Here is a 19566-nt window from a genome sequence, read left to right on the forward strand (position 1 = left end):
CCCCTTTTGCTCTGCAGGTTGTGTAAGCCTCCTCTTCCCCTTGCACAGAGTAGGAACAGCACTGGTTTACTGCTTCAAGTATCTGTGTGAGATTTATGACAAGAAGCAATGTTCACCATGGGTTTTGATATCCTAAGCCAGACAAAACAAGTGGAATCCATGCAGGAGTAGAACATTGCATTGAATACTCAAGGTATTCATCCAAAATCTGATCCTAACACTCATTCAGAATTGGAAGACTGGAAACAGATGTGAGAATCCAGTTTAATATCAGGCTGCTGCCTTTATTAAAAACCCCAAAACATAGAAAAAGGAAATTTTATGCCCTTTTCTGCTCCATTCTTTTGCTAATTCTGTCTTTGGTGCAGTTTTGTGCATATTCCTATGACAGGTTGAGGTCCCTGCTTTTCCTTTCATGTTGGCTGTGTGTTCCCAGCTTTTTTCCTTTAATTGGTACATCTCTGACTATGAGGTGCTGAACATCCATGTTTGTCCTTAGAACTAGCCCCCCTCCAAACACACACACACATGCTCCACCCCTTTGTGGCATATTTCAGCTCAGGTCCTGAAAGGCTGGCCAAAAGGAAGGGGTAGAGGGGAGGCTGCAACAAGGAGGTGAGTCTGGAGGAGATGGAAGGAAATACTTTTTTTCCTTTGCTTTCTGACAAAAATCTCATGTTATGCTGCACAGTTATGTAGAACTACAAGATCCCAGTCTTTTACCAGGGAAACTACACTGTGGAAGAGTGATAACATATGTGGCATAAGATTGAGGTGTACAAAGCCTGATTCTGGCACTCACATGTCATTACCCAACACAGAGTTGGGGAATCTGGACCTTGTTGTGTTTGTTACATATGAACCCTTTCTCTCCAGTTAACTCAAAAATGAAAGATGATCAAGGAGCTGTTTTGCACATTAGAGAACAACTCAAGTTTTAGCACAGGAAGAAGGAGAAAAATGTTTCCAGCTGATGCATCTAGGAAGGTAAATGGTACCAAAACTGCTACCTGAACTTTTATGTTTCTTCTCTTTTTCTGTTCCATATTTCCACACTCCTGGTATTGAATTCAAAAGCTTATTAATCACTAGTCTTCATGTGCAAAGACAGTAAATCAGAATTTGTGGGATAATGTTTTGTCTCATAATTTTTATTTTTAAGGCTGATACTGACAGGACATAGGTATGGGATTAGAAAAGTACGAAGGGAATACAGCACGCATATGTTCAAGACGAAACATATGTTATGCATTATATCACATTGTCTTGGAATGGGTCCAAACTCTCCCATTATATTAAGTAGAGCATGAATGAAATTACCAACTAGCCTTTCCAAAATTGTGGAGGAAGAAATTTGCATAAACCTCTCAAAAATACACGTGTATCTTGTTTTTTTTTTAAATTTCATTTTAGCTAGCTGAAGTGTTAGAACCTGTGTTTTCTAACAATTTGTGAGAGGTAGCTGAAAAGCAAAAAAAAAGGTAGACTTTTAAAATGGATTTTGCATCTGGTTGTTACTATTTACTCAGTGATTTTTCTTCCTACTGACAGCTTACTGGCAGCATTATCTTTCCCTGACTGCCTTTCCAAGTCAGGACTCTCTTCTTGATGCAACTTTTGGTCTACCTGGTGCCTGAAACTATCTTCTAAAGGTACCATCAAAGTTTTCTAATGTACATGCAGCTTGACCTAGAACAATAATACTGAAATTGCATTTTATGTGTGGCAGAAATCATAAAGTGAAATGTATTATGGTATGATGAGAAAACTCATGAAAGTCTGTGTTGACAACTTGAATATCAAATCTGTGGTCTTCCATGCTCACACTAAATGTTAGATCTGTTTTTGTTACCAATTCAGGATGATTAGTCCTAGGATATAGGACAAACAAGATTCCTAATGAAATACCATGTCATGGCAGCACAATAAAAATCCAATATTAAAGAGTATAATGTGTATGAGTATTGAGACAACATGATGTACCCCATCAGCTCATACATTAAAAAAAAATCCTGAGACTATAACCTTCCAGATGGCATGAGAAGTGTTTTCATAGCATGGCTATATGTTTAAGAAAACATGTAGTTCATTTAACTACAGTATTGAATTACTGACATTTCCAAGCAATACTGGAAATCATGCCATGGAGACAGAAAATAAAAAATAAAAGAAAGTCACATGGACCAAAGAGGACTATTTATTATTGGTCATCAAAGGGGTGTAGACAGGTTCTTCATGTGGAAGCTAAGAAAAGACAGCCAAACAGAGGGAGTAGTTATGCAAGAGTATTTAACAGCACTTTCATTTTCCAGAGATAAAATTAGAAGTGCCAGACTGTTCAAAATTTGCCTCTGCTTGTCAACTTTCTATGAGAACCACATTTCAGAGGGTCATTTTAATCAAAATGAAAGACACATCCTATTAGGACAGCTTTGCTGACAGATTATTAAGATGAATTACTAGCATACACTTGTCCCAGATGCCTTGTTGATGTCAGTTAGTAGGAGGCATTGGGAGGACTTACAGTATATGCTTTGCCCTTTAAAAGCAATTTACAATCAAAGTTAGCAATTCTAACTGAGTGAGAAGAGCTTAATCCTAGAGCTGTCACTAGATATTATTTTCAGATTCCTGACACATCTACATTAAAACAGTTTATATGTAGAAATTAATAGGATCTAGGATATTTCATTATGTAAAACAATCAACTGTTTTTACTAGAACAGCCACATTCTCTGTGTGGAAGAGTCAGTGACATCATAGAATAGAACTTCTAAGTTGGGTCCATTTACAAGTTTTTATAATATTTCTAAAAATAGTTCTGAGTGACTATTTTTATCTTGGACAGCAGCTGGTGGACCTTTGGTCTGCCTACATAGTGTGCAGGCTTTGGTGGTTAGTGCCTGGGCCTGTTGTCTTGCTCCCTCTCACACCCCAACCCAAATTTATGTTGACATTTTTTTCTCTCAAGGCAGTGAATATTACATTGTAATTAACTGTGGAAGCTGGAATGTTTGACAGGTATTTAATGACAAGTTGCCACTTTCAAATATGATCAGTATGCTGCCATGCTTGAGGAAAGGTCTCATTGCTGCATCTCCAGTTAGAAACAGTAGGAGAAAGGCTGTTGAATCTGCCTTATGAGAGTTTCAGGTGTTTTACCTGTTACATTTTCCCCAAACACAGACCTTCAGGCTTATTCACTAGAATGGCTATGAGTCAGTATTAAAAACTCCGGTGTTAGGGGAATATTTCTCTAGGTATGTATGTCTCTCCAAATAATACAAAACAAGAGCAGATATTTAATTCAGAACATATCAATTCTCTTAAATTTTAGAATTGGCCATGTGAAACTTTTTTCTCTTAGAGAACTAAGGAAAATGAAAAGTCTGTACAATCAAAACAGAGTTGCTAAAAGTACATATGATGATAAGAGAGGAAGTGCTTTTAAAAAAAAAAGCAAAGCCAAAAATGAAATTAATTAGTTTCTAGGAGTGTGTGAAGGAAAGAGATTTTGGGTAGGAGGCATGCTAATACAGTACCATCATCTTTATCCTACATTTTGCATAAGATGTCCTTTTACAGTGGTGTCCCTGTAAGCTTTTTGAAATGCTGCTGCATCCCATAGTATTAACATTCACCTTTTCCCCTCAAAGCAGGGCATGAAGGCAAGCTGTGTAAGAGCACAGCTCCCAGGGAAATTATGGTGCTACTTGGTCTGGAATGCAGATCTTAGGTTCTCACTGTGGTTCTTGTTGGTTCTGTGGAGGTCTGTCTGCACATCAGGAGCCAAGGGAAGCATTTGACAGGTAGGACCCCCCCTTGGAGCATTATGCTTCCATCTTCATCCTTTTGCAATGAAGTTGCAGTACATGTCTTTCTGATTTCTCTTCTAAATAAGAAAAGTCAGGAACTGCTCAGTTGTTTCTGGTAACTCCAACCCTGTGCTAATCATAACTCTGGCATGGTGTTTCTCCATCTGGGGAAGAAAAGATCATGGGAGGAGGGGTAGGGCTGGTGGTGAGGATACACTGATGTTACAGCATTCACCGTAAGCAAGATTTTCTTGGCATACCATCACACATTGTTATTGGGATTAATTATTCCCCACAGTGTTCCCACTGTATCCTGATGCAAGAAATAAAAGGAGTGACATGCAGTGTTTACCTTGCCTTTCCCTACCATGGTACCTGAGAATTCTCTGGACTTGTTGTGGCTGCGCTGTATCTTCACTAGATTTGTAGCATATTTCTGTTATGCAGGGGGCAAACCTCTGTCTTCTCTAGAGATGTACTGGGCATCATGCTTTTTCATACTGAAGTTTTTAGCTTCTATTTTGTTGCCTGTTTCCTTCACTGTGGAGGCTCTAATTTTTGTTGCTGCATTGTTGATCAGGAATTGACGATCATCTCCAGATGATTTGGGGAAACCTAAGTTTAATAGGACATAGCAGAAAGAAAAAAAAAGGGTAATAAATTTTGTTATATTGTCTTATTTCATGGCAAACAGAACTTGATTTTGATGCCTTCTTCACTGAGGCTCAACACAGCACCTTTCTAAAGTCAGAGTGAAAAGAAAGTGCACTTTGCACAAAGGAAATGGTGGAGAAAGCAATCAGTGTGGTAGGAGAGAGATGCTTTTATGACATTTCTGATGGAATGGAATACAGAGACCAAACATTCGATGATGTGAAAGGCTATGCATGAAGGGCTATTACTGTCACCATGATGACTGAATGCATGTTGAAATTACCTTTACAGGAATAGCAACAAATGATCTCTGTATCTTCCCCTCCTACTCATCCAAAGCTCTCAAGGCTGCATTCCTAATCAACGAAAAGCAGGCATCCCACACCCATGCCAAGAGGAATAACCTGAGCATGCAAGCTCTGCTTTGGATTAAATGTTAAAGCCATGTACCCTGTATTGTCAGGTTATAAGAGTTGCAAACATAATGATGAATTCAGTTATAATTCTCTACGTCTGCCCTCATGTCCTGTTACTCAAATTCCAGTGTTGCAAACAAAATTCTCATTAAGTGCTAATGATTATAATCATACAACTCTTTATGGCATATCATTGTCAATAATTACATACACATGTTCTTAAGTCGGAATCTTTCTTTATTAAAAATACATTTCCTTTTAGGGGCTTCAGTCACTTGAATGTGGAGTGAAAATAAATTAGGCTGTAGCAGGCGTTGCAGCTATAGTTACTACTTCTTCCATTATTGCAAGTTATTATAAGCTTGTATGATTGAAACTGCTATAGATAAGCATGCAATAATATTTTCACTGTCACCATGATCACTGGCTGAGATAAGAACTTGATGTTCTATTTTTGTCCTGGATAGAAAAAAAACAAGGAGGGGTAAATGGGGGGGAAAGGGCTTCAAGTCTTGCAATGATATGCAAGGAAAAAAAATTTCCAAGCCTAAAGGAGGCCCACACATACGTCAATGATGACATGCAGCTCTCAGAGGATTTAGTGTTAAAGGGACGTCTGCTAATTTTATTTGCAAGAGAGAAGAGAAAGCATGCACATTCAAGATACTTGTTGTATCATTTTTAAATCAAGGCCATCTTTTTCTCGGTGGTAAACGTGAAATGTTTTTAAAGGCCAGACTTAGCATAAAATCTATTGGTTGCTATGGAGACCACTTACCACACAGGACTGCACTCTGTGTTCGACTCTGTGATTTTCTCTATTCAAAGGTTTGCCATTGTCAAAAAACAAATTAGTTTTTCAGTTGTTTATTACAAAGTTCATTATGAGAAAGGTAATAAATAACATGGTATTTTATTCGTGTGTGGATAGGTGCCATGTGTGAATTAACCAGGACACTATTCCTTGAATTTGCAATTTTAAAATAATTATAGCAAAATTTGCTATTGTTAGGAAATAAAACAGATTTTGATCATTCTGTGTAAATGAACACGAAGCAAAGCAGGTAGTTGGAAGTCTGATCCCAACAAAATTACATGGTAATACAGCTTTTCACACCTACACAGCACTTTGTAACAAAGCACTGAAAGAGAAAGAAAGATTTAGCCCTGTTAGAGTAAAACTTTATACCTGAGGTGCATTACTTCTCTCTTTATGAAAGAAAGGGTAGGTTCAGGACCCCATGCTCACTGAATTATTCATGCTGTCTTTTGCATCTCAAATCTTTAGGGTTGAAACTGGTAGAGGTTGTTATTAGCAGAAGCACAAACCTAACTAGGTACAGCAGTTCAGTGAAAATCTGTTCAACTGTTTCTCCTGAAGTGTTTGTCTAATTACAGCAAATGCTTTCTGCCAAACTGTCCAGCACACCCACCCCCGAAAAGAACACATTCAAGGAGGATGTGCAAAGTGTTTCATTTGGAATATATTTGAAACTGAGGCTAGTTGACACCTTGGATCTGGGTGGGAGAGACAATTCATAGAAGTATCATGGGAAGCCTTTTATATTGCTGAAAGATATTTCAAAGGCAAATTGATGTCAGCAAGTTCTTTCTCACTTCTTTTTTTTTTAAATAACATTTTAGTCTAACTCCTGATTACTTGAGGAATGTATGAATCTGTTATGTTCAGTACTTGAGATTTGCTCTTGTGCCCTCCTTGGTGCATTCTGTACCTAAGTGAGCCAAATTCAGAGCTGCTGAAAGAGGTACAGCTTCACTGACTTCAGAGAAATGTTGGTGATGCTTTTAGAGTGGGGTCTCTCTCCCACTGACAGGCCAATGGCAGGACTCTCACACAACACAATAATAGGTCTCAGCTCAGCTTGGAGCTTTCTCAGTGGATTTTTTGTGTTTACCTGTTCATTTGGCTTTTATATAATGAGTAGATTTTTATGCAGTGTAGGTTGTCTCTAGTGATTTTGTAGGACCACTAGACAAATGAAAGGATACCTGAGACATGGTGGTTTATGATGGTCATTTTTAGAAATGCTGAGATTGCAGATAATTGTAGATAATGCAGGAAAGGTTGCTTAATTACATATCTAATTTTTTGCCAAATATTCGTGTGCATATAAGATATTTAGACTTCACTTTCCTAGTCAAATCACTCTTCTACTAAATACCAACTGTACAGTGTCAAGTCCTTATAATTAATGTGTTGCAAACATGCTATTAAGACAAATCAGGTTGAAACACATAAGAAAAATGAAAGCATAATTTAATTCAAGCTATTGTCAGTCTCTTCAAGAATTATTATGCAGTTGGCCTCCTCCTGTGCAGCTCTGTTTTAGCAGAGCGTGCACTGTTTTGCACTGCATGCAAAGTAACTAAAAAGAAATGAGTCCTTAAAAAGGAATGTTCCAGTTTAAACAAGCCAGTGAGGGCTACTTAGGCAAAACTAACTGGTGACACTACGTTTATAGTAATAGACAAGGGAATCTGACTCACAAATAGTGCAGTAGAAAATATGTTTAATAAGACTCTATTGAAAGTGTCTTATTATTATTTATAATAGAAAACTTTTACCCCTTAGAACAAGCTTTTCATTTTTCTTTGTGGTCAGGTTTTTGTCTGAGCTCTCCTGCTTAACATCTTGCCTGTGTTTTTCTTCTGTTTGACTCAGCCTCCTTCAGAGAACTCAGTAGGGACCCAGTTTTCCTTCTGTGTTCTGCCAGATTTCATTAGGGTGCTATAGACTCTTAATAGAACAGAAATTTTTGCCTACTGCATAAAATGGAATAATATTGTCTTTAATCAAAAGTAAATGTACTAGGAGGCTATCCCTATCTGAATCAGCTCTCCTCCTCTATTTCTAATGCGACATGACAAGGGGCAGAGCAGTAGACAAAACATTGTTTCTAGAACTGTTTTCAAGTGAATGAGGCATTCCTCAAAGGCACCATATGTGGAACATGAAAGAAGCAATCCCGACATGCACAGAGACCGTTCAAGATTCCCATAAAAAATTGCTAACCTAATAACATAATCTGATTTAGACATAAAGCACAAGAGGGTTTTTTTTAATGCTTTTTGAATGCTATCAAAACTTTTAAAGGAATATTCACAGATAGGAATCTGCTTCTTGCCACATTTTGCAGTTCTCAGCCTCACTGCTTAAACCAGGAACCCACTGAAAAAAATCGTGGGCTTGGTTTGATACCATTGATTGTACTCTGAGTTCTGCAGAGCATCTATGTTGTTGACAAAATAGTAACTGGCATCTTAGTGAGAGGTAAGGTTGGTATTTTCAGTCCTCATCAAAATGAAAATCGGTGCTTAGCTCAATTTGGAAGTTTCATTTAGGTTTTTCTGTGTCTATGCTTGTTCATAAATCTTACTAAAGCTCAACATTTTTCCTTAAGGGAAATTTAGGAAGAATTTAATGTCTTGCCATCATGTTTATAGTGCCTTCTATTTATACTATTCCTTCTGATAATGCATTAGTGAAAAATGTGATACCATTTTCAGGCTGGAACTTCTCTGTTTCTAGTAGTTAGTTCAGCGTAGAGCTCAGTCATGGACTTTGTACTGGATTCTGTTTCCAACAGATATCAAGAGCAATCTAACACTTTATGTTATGCAATGTCTTTATTCAAAAGTGATGGTTTTTCTGTTACAGCTGGACTGTCCCAGATCACATCCTGATTTTAAAGTTCAGTAAATTAAGTGAGTTGAAATCAGGGGAGATGCTGTGTGCATGAGTAAAGGTATTTATAGAAAACAGCCATCAAATGCAATGATAGAGAATGAGTTTGCCAAGGTTTGTTATTATGGCTTTAATACTTTGCTATATAAAAAATAATAATGAGAGAGACAAAAAGGTTGAGAAATGGGAGCTGAAAATGTAAAGATGGGGGAAATTACTTAAGGATTTATTTGACGGACAGGTAATATCTGAACCCAAATAGTTGAGTGTCTAGCCCAGGCTCAAAATAGCAAGTTAGAAAAACTATTCTTCAGTCCTTTGCCAACTACTGAGTAATCAATGTATTTGATCCAATTGTTATCTTCTATTGGTTTGTTTGGTTTTTTTTTTAATAGTTAAAGAGTAAGCTGATCTATTAGGATAAACTAGGTAATTTTCTGAGTCTGTAAGACCATAATACTTGCTAAACTACTTGTTTCATAATTTTGAAATGTAGCTGTGGACAGTTACTCTATTTACAGAGAGTAGCACATTCTTATATGACAATCCTTCCTTAATCTACTTGTTGTGGTTGGTTAGTAAGGCAGAATAAGCTGTAATGTGTCTCTGTATTCAGCCTTGTATCTTTGTGCTGCCATGCAAACATTTTAGTTGCATTAGATTTTCAATAAAAATTCCATGCAGGCACATTTGTTTGACCCAATATTAGGCAAACAAAACAATGGCATTGCTTGTATGGTGCACCATCCTCCTAGAACAAATGAATCCAAGAAAATGTGCACATAACAAAAATGCCCAAAGCTACTGCAGAAAAACTCCTTACATTTTTTCCTGCCTGGGGTGGGTCTTAGGAATGATTCTCTTTCCCTTTCTCAGCCCTTTGTGCTATCCTTTGTGAATCAGATTTGGAAGAACAGTGTTTTTATCAGATTCATAAGGAATGCGAAGACTCCAGGTTTTAGAATGCAGCTCCAGGTTTTAGAATACAACTCCAGGTTGCAACTTAATAATTAGTAGTGAGAAATCTTGGTCTGTTTTTGTCCTGTGTATGTTTATGAATATCCTTACCTTTAAGAGCTTTCTGTCTCTAAGACCTCAGAGTAATGTTCATTTTACTTACTACCCACATGTTGTATGGAAAATACTAACTGATGCCTTTCTGTGAGGAATCTAAGTTGTGTGGGCTTCAACAAAAGATGATAATACTGAAGGAGTGGTAAACATAAATGAATCTACAAAAAAATGACAAGAGAGCTATTAGAAAGGAAATTCATTGAAATAATCAGAGTTATTTGAGACTTCTGAAAGATTTTTATTATTTTGGGTGGGACTTTAGATCTGAATTTATATCCAGACTGGCCTTGGGAACTGCAATTCAGCTATTAAATATCACTGGCATTTAGCCTTATTTTGGGGAGTAGATAGGGAAAGAGCCAAAGCTGCAGTGAGAGAGGATAAAAAAGGAACTGAGCAAAGCAGACAAAGAGGCCAGCCCTAATTTATTAAAAACACAAACCCAGCTGTATGTATTTGTGATGCTTCTTGCAATGTTCAATGTTTTCTGTTTGGTTACAATTTTACTGCCTTTTTCACTCCATACTTTGGGATTCCCTGGAGGAATTCTTTCCCCAGACTACAGTCCAATAGTGAGTTCTGGGATACAGAAGTCCCTGAGAGACCAATATAAGTAAAAATTGGGTAACTTCACTTTTTGGAGACTGAGTGGGATTTTGTCTTGTGCAGATTAAAAGTGGGAAACTATTTTTTCTGCTTTTACTGTTGCATACACTTCTCAGCCATACTTTAAGGTTAAATGTACATGTTTATAAGAAGCAAAATTTTATACCAGACCTCCTGGGCAAGGAAATCTTTTGAAATGCTTTAGGTATCCAACAAGTTGCATAAGCAAAAAAAAAATTCCCTCTGTCCAGTGGCCTCTTGTCCTGTGGATCAAAGTGCTAATTTAATATATTGAACATCCAAATCAAAACAAGTAATTTTTAGTAGTTCTGAAGAGCAATTGGATACTGAGATAGGGATGCATTTGTTTGTGTTTTTACAGGCTCAAGATGCAATGACTTCTAGATAGCTACAATTCACTTGATGAGGGGAAAAAACCCCAAATGCATATAACCAAAACAATTTATTTTGAAATTAAAACAGAAGCAAAACTTTATCAGTTGCACTGAAAAGGGTCAGGAAAAATGTACTGAATTCTGTGAGCTATAATTATTGAAATAGATTTGTTTCACTTCAAGAATCATTGTTAATAATTGATTTGATTTCATATCGTCTCTGACCTCACAATGCTGCAAAAAGGAAGATGGGTTTGTTTAGATTTACTTGTACCACAAGGGGCATGGAAAGTACAGAAGAAGGAAGTGTTGAATGTATATGAAAATATTTACATAAAAGATTTACATACCTCAATGCTTAAACCATGAGTACTTGAGAAAGACAGTGTTGAACTGGCTGGCGTTCTGATGCACCAGCACTGAACTTTGTGCACTGGACCCTCTAAGACAGAGGGGTGTGTGCATACTGTGCAGATCCCAGAATCCTGTACAGTTCAAACATCTCTTCTGTCTATTTAAGATAGAACATTTTTTCATTTGTATGTCTTGGAATCCTTTTTCTGTCAAATGACAGTACTTATTTTAGTTGTTGTCAGATTTCTAAGTAGCTCACAGATAAGAATAACTTTTCCCTAACTGAGAAACGTGTAGGTTTATAGGCTCTGTTTTGTGTCATGACACATTTAAAAATAATTTGAATTTTCTAATGAATATGAAAATTAAAAAATGGATTATTTCAGGAAGATATGTCAGTATTGTTGACAACATCTATTACCTTCTTTGTGCCAATGCCTTTGCAAGTTTAATACTGCGTGACCTTGAAACTTGCAGGCTAAAGAGTACTGCTGTTGGCAGTAGAGGAGACCTGAGTCAAGAAAGCACTGTCTGGCACCAAAGTAAATGAGATATAATTGTTTGAAATAGTTCTAAAGGAATAAAAATAACATTAATTTTCCTCTGTGACCAACAAGACAGACATAACTAGTCTACAGAGGTTCTCCCTTCTCTTCCTCTTATGTCCTTTGTTTTGGGGCAAGTCTTTGTCCACTGAAGTAAGTGCTGCTTTCCAGAAATCACGACACACTGATTAATTCCTCAGCTGAGGCACAGCCTGCTGATTTGTAATGCTGTCTATTCAGACTCATTTCAAATGACTGTTAAATCAGAGCACTGAACACCCACACCTCTGCCGTGTTCCTTCAGCAGTGTTTAACAAATTGGTTCCCCAGAATTCACCGTTCACTTCCCTGAAGAACTTCTGCTCCAGTGAGCACAAAGTCAGTCCTGTGCCACTGCAATAGTGGCATTCACCTCAGCAAAGTCTGTGTATAAGTGAGTGTTGTAGTATGCACAGCTCAAAGCACAATTAGCCACCTCTACTTGCAAAAGTTGTCATCACCTTTTCTACAGCTGGGCAAGGCTCTGCACATGAACATGCACATGTCCATGGTATTGCACTTGTCTTCATTTAAAAACAAATTAAATGGTGGAGGAATATTTCCTCCCAATGGTATTATGGCTCTCTTAGAAACTGTATCTAAACTTGCATACCAAAAATCCTCAATAATCATACAAATGATTGCTGGTTGTACTTACTGTACCTCCCTGTAACATGTATGCCTGAAAGGACTGGGAAGTGATGATTTTATTGTGTCAGAAGATGTAATCATACAACTAGACCTTAAAATAGCAGCAAATCTAGCTCTAGAAGGAGATAGTAACAGAAACTGTAATCAGTGTACTGCTACATAAAATTGCATATTTGAGTGCTGAGAAGTTTGTACTAATTCCCATGTGTGTAAGTATAGGTACAACTTGTAGCCCATAGTAATTTTGTTTACTGCCCAGAGCATATTTCTGGATGGAGATTCCATATTCTTTCACAGAATAGCCACTTTCTCTTTAAGCTGATGGGGCTGGGGAAGGGGAAAACAGGCTCAACGCACAACAAGAAAAATTTAGCCTCTGCAAAAAATGCTAGATTTTACTAGACAGTGTAATTAATGAAAGGATTTAGAAGAAAGAGCCTATGGAACTCTTTAAAGCACAGAAAAGGGACATTTATCTGCATTATGTCTCTTGCTGCAGTTCACATTTTCAGCTGGCTCTGTGTCAATAGTAGCTTATGATTCTGTTAGCTTTACATAGAGAGAAATCATACCTAGATGATAGATGCCACTTGTGGATTTTTCCTTGGTTTTTTTTCCCATGCAGTCAGTCTGCAGTGCATTAGCAGATTTTTCTCCTGTAACATTGCAAGATGCCTGGCAAATGTAAAGAAGGTAGTTGGTAAATAGGTGCACATTTAATTTACAAACAGTTCTGAGTAGTTCAGTATTCTTATGGCTTCTGCTTATGACAAAAAATTGAGGTGAACAAGTGGATGGCATGAACTCGGGAAAAAACCCAAACACCTGCCTGACTTTAATGACTGAGGCACAGTGAGAGATGTGTGACTGGTAACTCCAAGAGTAATAGATAATTCTCTTGTGTCATGGAACAGTTGTAATTCAAGAAATGAGTTTTAAAGGGGAGGCATTTGGTATTTTATCCTTCAATGAGTTGGTGTTTCATAGAGATACCTGAAGTAAGGAGATAAACTTCGTAAACACTTGATGCAAATTGACTTTTCTCTGTTCACCTTTCCATATAACGCCCCTCTGCCAGAGTTTTTTCAGAGAAACCTGAAATTAAATTACACTAAAGTGCAGGCTTTGTGTGTCAGTCATGTTTCAGTAATGTAAATTCAGACAGATAACTTGTGAAAGATCAAATGGATAAGAGTTTGTGTACTGTAGGTGTTGCACCAAGCCACATGGTGGTGTTCACCTCATCTGGTGGGGCCTGCTTGGCCTCTTGGGTTGATAGAGTTATGGAGTCTTCAGCTGCTGATTGTCACAGCAAAGAAGACTGTTTGTAGACTGGTGACATGAAGGGAGAGTTTGCTGGTTTGTAAAGTGCTTGGAAAATGCCTCCAAACATAAGTCTCTGACTGCATGTTCTTGTTCAGTGTGATTTTTTTAAAGAGTTTCTGCTTTCATATGTTTCAGCACAACTGTGAGAATATTCTAGTTGCAGGGACTTATGCAAAGTATTAAACAAAAATAAAAACTTCACTGTGTTGTAGGGGCTTGTTTCAAAGTACAAATCACTTTTTGTCCTTTTGTAGGCATTACTTATGTTCCTTGTCTGAATTCTGGGTACTTGAACTTATTCCTGTAAGTATTTGCTTGTGCTGTTTTCTACTGATTTTTCTGTTCAGGGAAAGAGCTGATCAACTTAAGGAAGGCCTTTGAATATAATTTTGTATTGTCTTTATGTGTACAACCTCTATAGAACACAGCTGGGCAACTATTGTGTACTTTGACAGCATGCACTGAGAATGTTGGAGTTTCTTCAGTTTTGATGCTGTTTCTCAGATTTTAGTTTCTTGCAGCAATGATTGGCTTCATTGCTGATTCATATGGAGATGTAGTGGTCTGTTTTGCAATGTTGACTTGAAATGGTAATTGTAATACAGACCACACACAGTTTCCTGTAAGAAAAATTAATAAAATATCTGTCTTTATTTCCAGGCACTATTAAAAAAAAGATAATAAATCAGTGCAACTCTCTGTAAAGTTATAAGATTTATTAAAGACAGCAGCTTTGTTCAAAACAGCAAAAGTGCATCTCCATTAGTTCTGCTATATGTTATTCTCAGGTATGACTTTGTTTTTCACCTGAGAGGAGTCCTAAACTTAAACATGTTTATTATGGTTTGTTAGTATTGGAGGTGTTTATGTTCATATCGCAGAACTCAAAACTGAATGTGAATTAACTGTAAATTATGACATGTCATAAGTATAAAGCAACATACAGACTCTGAGGATAAAGGTGCATTAATCCTTCTAAAAGCGGTTGAAGCTCAGATGACTTCCTATTTAACTTGCTTAGGCCTTGAGAATGATAAAATCTTAAAAATTTCTGGAGTCCTGGAGTCACTTCAACCAGTCTGTCAATACACAATAGAAGCTGATTTACTTAAACTTTCCCTTGGCTCTTTTCAACACCTGTCATAGGAAAGAAGCTGAACTGTCACCTGGTGTGCGCATCTCAAAATCAGAGAGTATCCTGAGTTAGAAGGGACCCTTCAGGGTCATTGAATCCAACTCCTGGCCCTGGACAGGACACCCCAAGAGTCACACCATGGGCCTGAGAGCATTGTCTAAAAGCCTCTGTCAGGCTTGGAGCTGTGACCACTTCTATGGGAAGCTGTTCCAGTGCCCAGCCACCCTCTGGGTGGAGAACCTTTTCCTGATATCCAACCTAAACTGCCCCTGAGCACAGCCTCAGGCCCTTCCCTCAGGTCCTGTCACCATCACCACAGAGAGAGATCAGTGTCTGCTCCTCCTCTTCCCCTCACCAGGGAGTTGTAACTGCAGTGAGCTTTCCCCTCAGTCTGCTCTGCTCCAGGCTGAACAGACCGAGTGACCTCAGCCACTCCTCACACGGCTTCCCCTCAAGGCCCTTTGCCATCCCTGCTGCTCCTCTGGACTCTCTGACAGCTCAGGGTCTCTTTTGCTGTAGCACCCAGAGCTGCCCCAGCAGTGGAGGTGAGGCTGCCCCAGTGCAGAGCAGAGCAGGACAATGCCCTCCCTTGCCTGGCTGTGCCTGCTGTCCCCAGGGCAGGGCTGGCCCTCCTGGCTGCCAGGGCTCAGTGGCACATTCAGTGCCATGGACCAGGGCCCCAGCTCCCTTTCTGCAGCGCTGCTCCAGCCTCTCGTTCCCCAGCGTGTATGTGCATTCAGAGTTGCCCCATTCCAGCTCAGTATGAGGGAGCGTTAACATTTTCTAATTGTATATTCTTACTAATGTTGTTTCCTCCTCTTTTTCAATGATAATCCTTAGTTTCTAGTGTACCTACTACATAGAGTTGCAGGTAAGTTTATGGATTTACTTTAGCTTCCATGCTGAATCAGATTGAATCTTCTGGATTGTAGCCAAAAGACACCTGCAAACATTTTTACTATCTGATCTTCTTAGTCCCTCTGTTGTTGTGACAGTTTGTCTCCTATAATATCCAGATTTTTTCACTTGTGATGATAAAGAGCTTCAGCTCCAGCTCAGTTTCCAGCTGGTTCCTCTTGTCAGGTTCACAACATAGGCAACGCACTTAACCTAGTTTTTCAACTATTACATTTGAAAACAGTTTTGCTGAATGAAATAACAGCAGTGCTTCAAGCCTCAATTAGGCTGCTGTGTCATATTGTTTCTGCTAATCAGGCTGGTTCCTAGCAGGCTCTCTTGGGCCAGCCTCACCATGTCTTTTATCTTTTATATTAAATCTAGGACATGGCGTGGTGTCAAGGACAACTTGTCATAGCTGGACATTACTGGGTTTAAGATGCCTTCATCTTGGTGGTTGCAGAGAAATATGACCAGGGAGAAGCATTTGGATTTTGGTAGCAATCCCCATTGTTAAATAAGGCAGACAGCAGCTGCTGGTCTAGGGTTTTCTGACATGGCTGATGGGTTTTTTCAGGATCTGATATTGAGTCTGGCTTAATCATTGGGCAAGGTCATTTGTTTGAAATGGTAAGCTATAGCTTTCAGCAACTTGAGCCATGTAAACAGTGAAGTTCATGCCTGGGTTTTGGTGTGAAACTTGCCCCTTCGTTGTCTGGCTTTCTTCTTGGATATTGTAAACTGGAAAAATTGTTTCTGTCAGCTATTACCTTGGCATTTATGAGATGTAAGGATAGGACCTTGGTGAAATGGGAGAAGTTATATGTTATTGTACCAAGTCTGATATTCTGCTAAGTTCTTCTTGAACAGGCTAATTGTATCTATGTTCATTTTCTCAAAGGAATGAGAATTATATGTGGGATTAGACGGATTCAGGGAAATTTTCCAAAGTCAGTCCTTGTCAATTGAGGCTGTACAGGGAGAAACCTTGTATGTTCTTGTAAAATGTTATACTGTTGAAGTAACTGAGGCTTGTTTAATCTCCTGGCCTTTCCAGTGTAAATGTTTTAGTATTTCATGTGTTCTTGTGATTTCTGGGATTGGAAAAGAGCTGTCTATTGGATCCTATTTTGGATATCAGCAAGAAGCAAAAGCTAAAGACTTGCCCGTTCATCTTTACTGCTCTAAAATTTCTACTGGAAGGTCCTAGAAGATTGATAAGGCTTCCATTTCTTCATTCTACCCGAGACCTTATCTCTGCTATCAACTGGTTTAGAATCTTGTCCCTGGCAATGGTGTCACTGGCTTCTGACTGAAGATGTTTTTTCTCTTGTGTTTATAGGCATGCACAGGATTAATGTCAGAAGGAATTGGGGAAAATATTACATTGGGAGGGAACCTCTGAAAGTGTCTAGTCATGGGACAACTCTGCAAATAATTATACTAAACACAGCAGCCTGAAAAGGATGTGTGGAAACACCTTATGGTAACAGTAAATGTTAAAAAGCAAACTAAAATAACCCCTGTGTGTATGCATACACATCTATATGTATAATCATCTAAATTCCTCCTCTCCAAAGTGAGCAATTTTGATGATCAAACAGGTTTTCTCTTACCCACATCTTTGCTGCTTGCACAGCCCTGATTATAATTAGTCCCTTATGCAAATGGCAAGTGAAGCCTTGGGAGGAGAAGCGTCTTGGAAACGGGAAGGAAGTTTCTTGAGAAAATATCAGGAGAGAAAGAGAGGTGTCCAGATTCTTGGACATAACAGATATTTGCACTGCTGGCAGAGCTTACAGATCTCCTCAGTCATGTGTATCCATTTGTTTATGCCTGTGCCTGCATCTGTCCCAGACACACACCTCCCATTCAGAGAAAAAAGGCTCACAGGTTCCCCTGTCAACCCCACCCCATATTTGCTCACCCTATTCAAGGCAAACAAACCAAGGCAGTGCAGCTCAAGGAGGAATGCAGTTTGGTGGGGATCCATGAAAGCCTCTGCTCAGCCCCCTGCTCAAAGCAGAGCTTCCTCAAAATGGCACAGGACCTTTTCCCATGAGGTCCTGAGGGTCTCCAGAGATGGATTTTCTGCAGCCTCAGTTGAAACAGCCTGACTCAGGACTTATCCACATTCTTTTGGAAACTTTTTCCCCCAATTCTCAGACAGATCTGCCCTTGCTCCAACTTGCTGGCTTCTGTCCTTTTTCTCTATGCATCTCTGAGAAGAGTCTGTCTTCTCCGTGGCTCCTGGCAGGTATTTGAAGGGAAAAATTCCATTGCCCTGGCCTGCTCTTTCCTATGCTGCACCACCCTTGGGCCTTGCTTTGGATTTTCTCCAATCTGCCAAGAGTGGTCTTGTTCCAGGAGGTCCTAAATCCGGTCACATGGAGTTCCAGATGAAGCCTGATGAGCTACTGAGCCAAGGGCCACCATCTTTTCCCTGTGCTTGGCAGCCACACTCGTGCCCAGGACATGGATGGCCTCCAGCACAGCGAGGATCCCCTCCTGACCCTGTTCTCCCTCTCCTGCAGGGCTGCCCTGGCCTGCAGCCCCAGCCTGTGCCCTGAGCATCCTGGGCTTCCTAGCAGGTGACCCTGCAGCTGGCAGGACCCTCTAAGTGACAGGGAGGGACCAGTGCCACCAGCTCCCTCCAAGTCGGTGTCACCTGAGAAGCTCCTCAGGGCACGTTCTTTTGTGCTGTTGATCAGGTTCTTGCTGCAGATGTGAAGCAATGGCAGGCCCAGCAGTGGCTCACAAGGAATGGCACTTCTGTTGGGTACTCAGTAGGACTTTGAACTGTTGGCCAACAGCTTTTGAGCCCAATGGTCCAGAGAGCTTTTCAGACACCTTGGGCAGTTCCTTGTGCTCATCAACAAAGATGATGGCTGTCATAATCAGAATTCCAAGCAATGTTTCCTCAAAGGTCTTTCTAGGTACTACCTTTTTCTCTGTAGTGTTTATATTTATGTTCACAGGGATTTCTGAGAAGAGCTTTCTCATACACTGGATTCTACTTAGACCAGAATCCTGATTATGGGTTCACCTTGCCAATAAGATGATTACGAACAATTGTTGTTTTTTACTTGGCATTTCCGATGGTAGATGGAAGAAAATAATAATGTTTATTTAGGAAACTCAACACAATTGTAAAGCTTGGAGAGATGACTAAACAGACAAGAGATGAAAATTATGCCTCTCTTTGACTCACATTAGCACCCCAATTTCTTTTTATAGCACCGAGCTGTTTATGAGAGCCACTTGGACTTAGTCATATTCAGGGAGCAGCTTTTAACATTCTGCTAGGTTATGTTCCCTAGTTTTGGAAAACCATATGTCCTTTTGAGATGGTCAGATACAGCTATTACTTGTCTAAAAGTAAACGGGATCAGTTTAGTGCTATACTAGCTTGGGGCTGACCCCTGATGCAGGAGTGAGGTGTAATGGATGAAGTACCTTGCACTGTGTCCCTGACCTCAGATCTCATCATGAATTGGTGCAGGTCTCTAAGTATGAGTTCCTTGTTTGATAACCTGCTTGAGCAGGATCCAGTTCTTCCTGAGGAGCAGCTCCACTCTTTACTTTGGATAATGCCTCACTGCATTCTGACCCTGCTGTCTCCTGTGTAGGAGAAGCTGGCTGGGCCAGTGCCTGTGAATCTTCCATGGAGCCTTTACTTTTCCTGTACAGATTCTATTATGTGCCCTACCTCAGTAGTCTTGTTGGCGTTTTCCAGTTTGAGAGGCTTTGAATGACATGTTTGCTCAGTTACAGTTCCCAGTATACTCCATTGGCTGTATGCATAATTTTGTATAAAGCATTTCAGCTGAGGAGAATGTTGCAGACTTCTACTTGTTGCTGTTTGTTTGTGGGTTTTGTTTGGGGTTTGGTTTTTTTTTGTTTTTGGGGTTTTTTTTGTTTGGTTTTTTTTTTGGTTTTTTTTGTTGCTGTTT

The 19566-nt window shown here is 39.3% G+C and overlaps 2 long non-coding RNA genes across 4 annotated transcripts in view; one reads left to right on the forward strand and one right to left on the reverse strand.

Moving 5' to 3' along the window:
• The first annotated feature begins 864 nt into the window (after positions 1-864).
• LOC135299040 (uncharacterized) overlaps positions 865-19566 on the forward strand; it is an 83781-nt gene continuing 65079 nt past the window's right edge. For all 3 annotated transcript variants that reach the window (XR_010361070.1, XR_010361069.1, XR_010361071.1), the window contains exons 1-3: positions 865-987; positions 1552-1652; positions 3660-3809. This is a non-coding gene — a long non-coding RNA (uncharacterized LOC135299040). The remainder of the gene's footprint in view (positions 988-1551; positions 1653-3659; positions 3810-19566) is intronic.
• Positions 3655-4646, reverse strand: LOC135299041 (uncharacterized). Its single transcript, XR_010361072.1, has 3 exons — positions 4553-4646; positions 4191-4430; positions 3655-3979 (listed from the first exon to the last, which is right to left on the reverse strand). It is a non-coding gene; the product is annotated as an uncharacterized LOC135299041 (long non-coding RNA).

The sequence above is a fragment of the Passer domesticus genome, chromosome 4 (genome assembly GCF_036417665.1).
Source record: "Passer domesticus isolate bPasDom1 chromosome 4, bPasDom1.hap1, whole genome shotgun sequence".
Lineage (NCBI taxonomy): Eukaryota > Metazoa > Chordata > Aves > Passeriformes > Passeridae > Passer > Passer domesticus.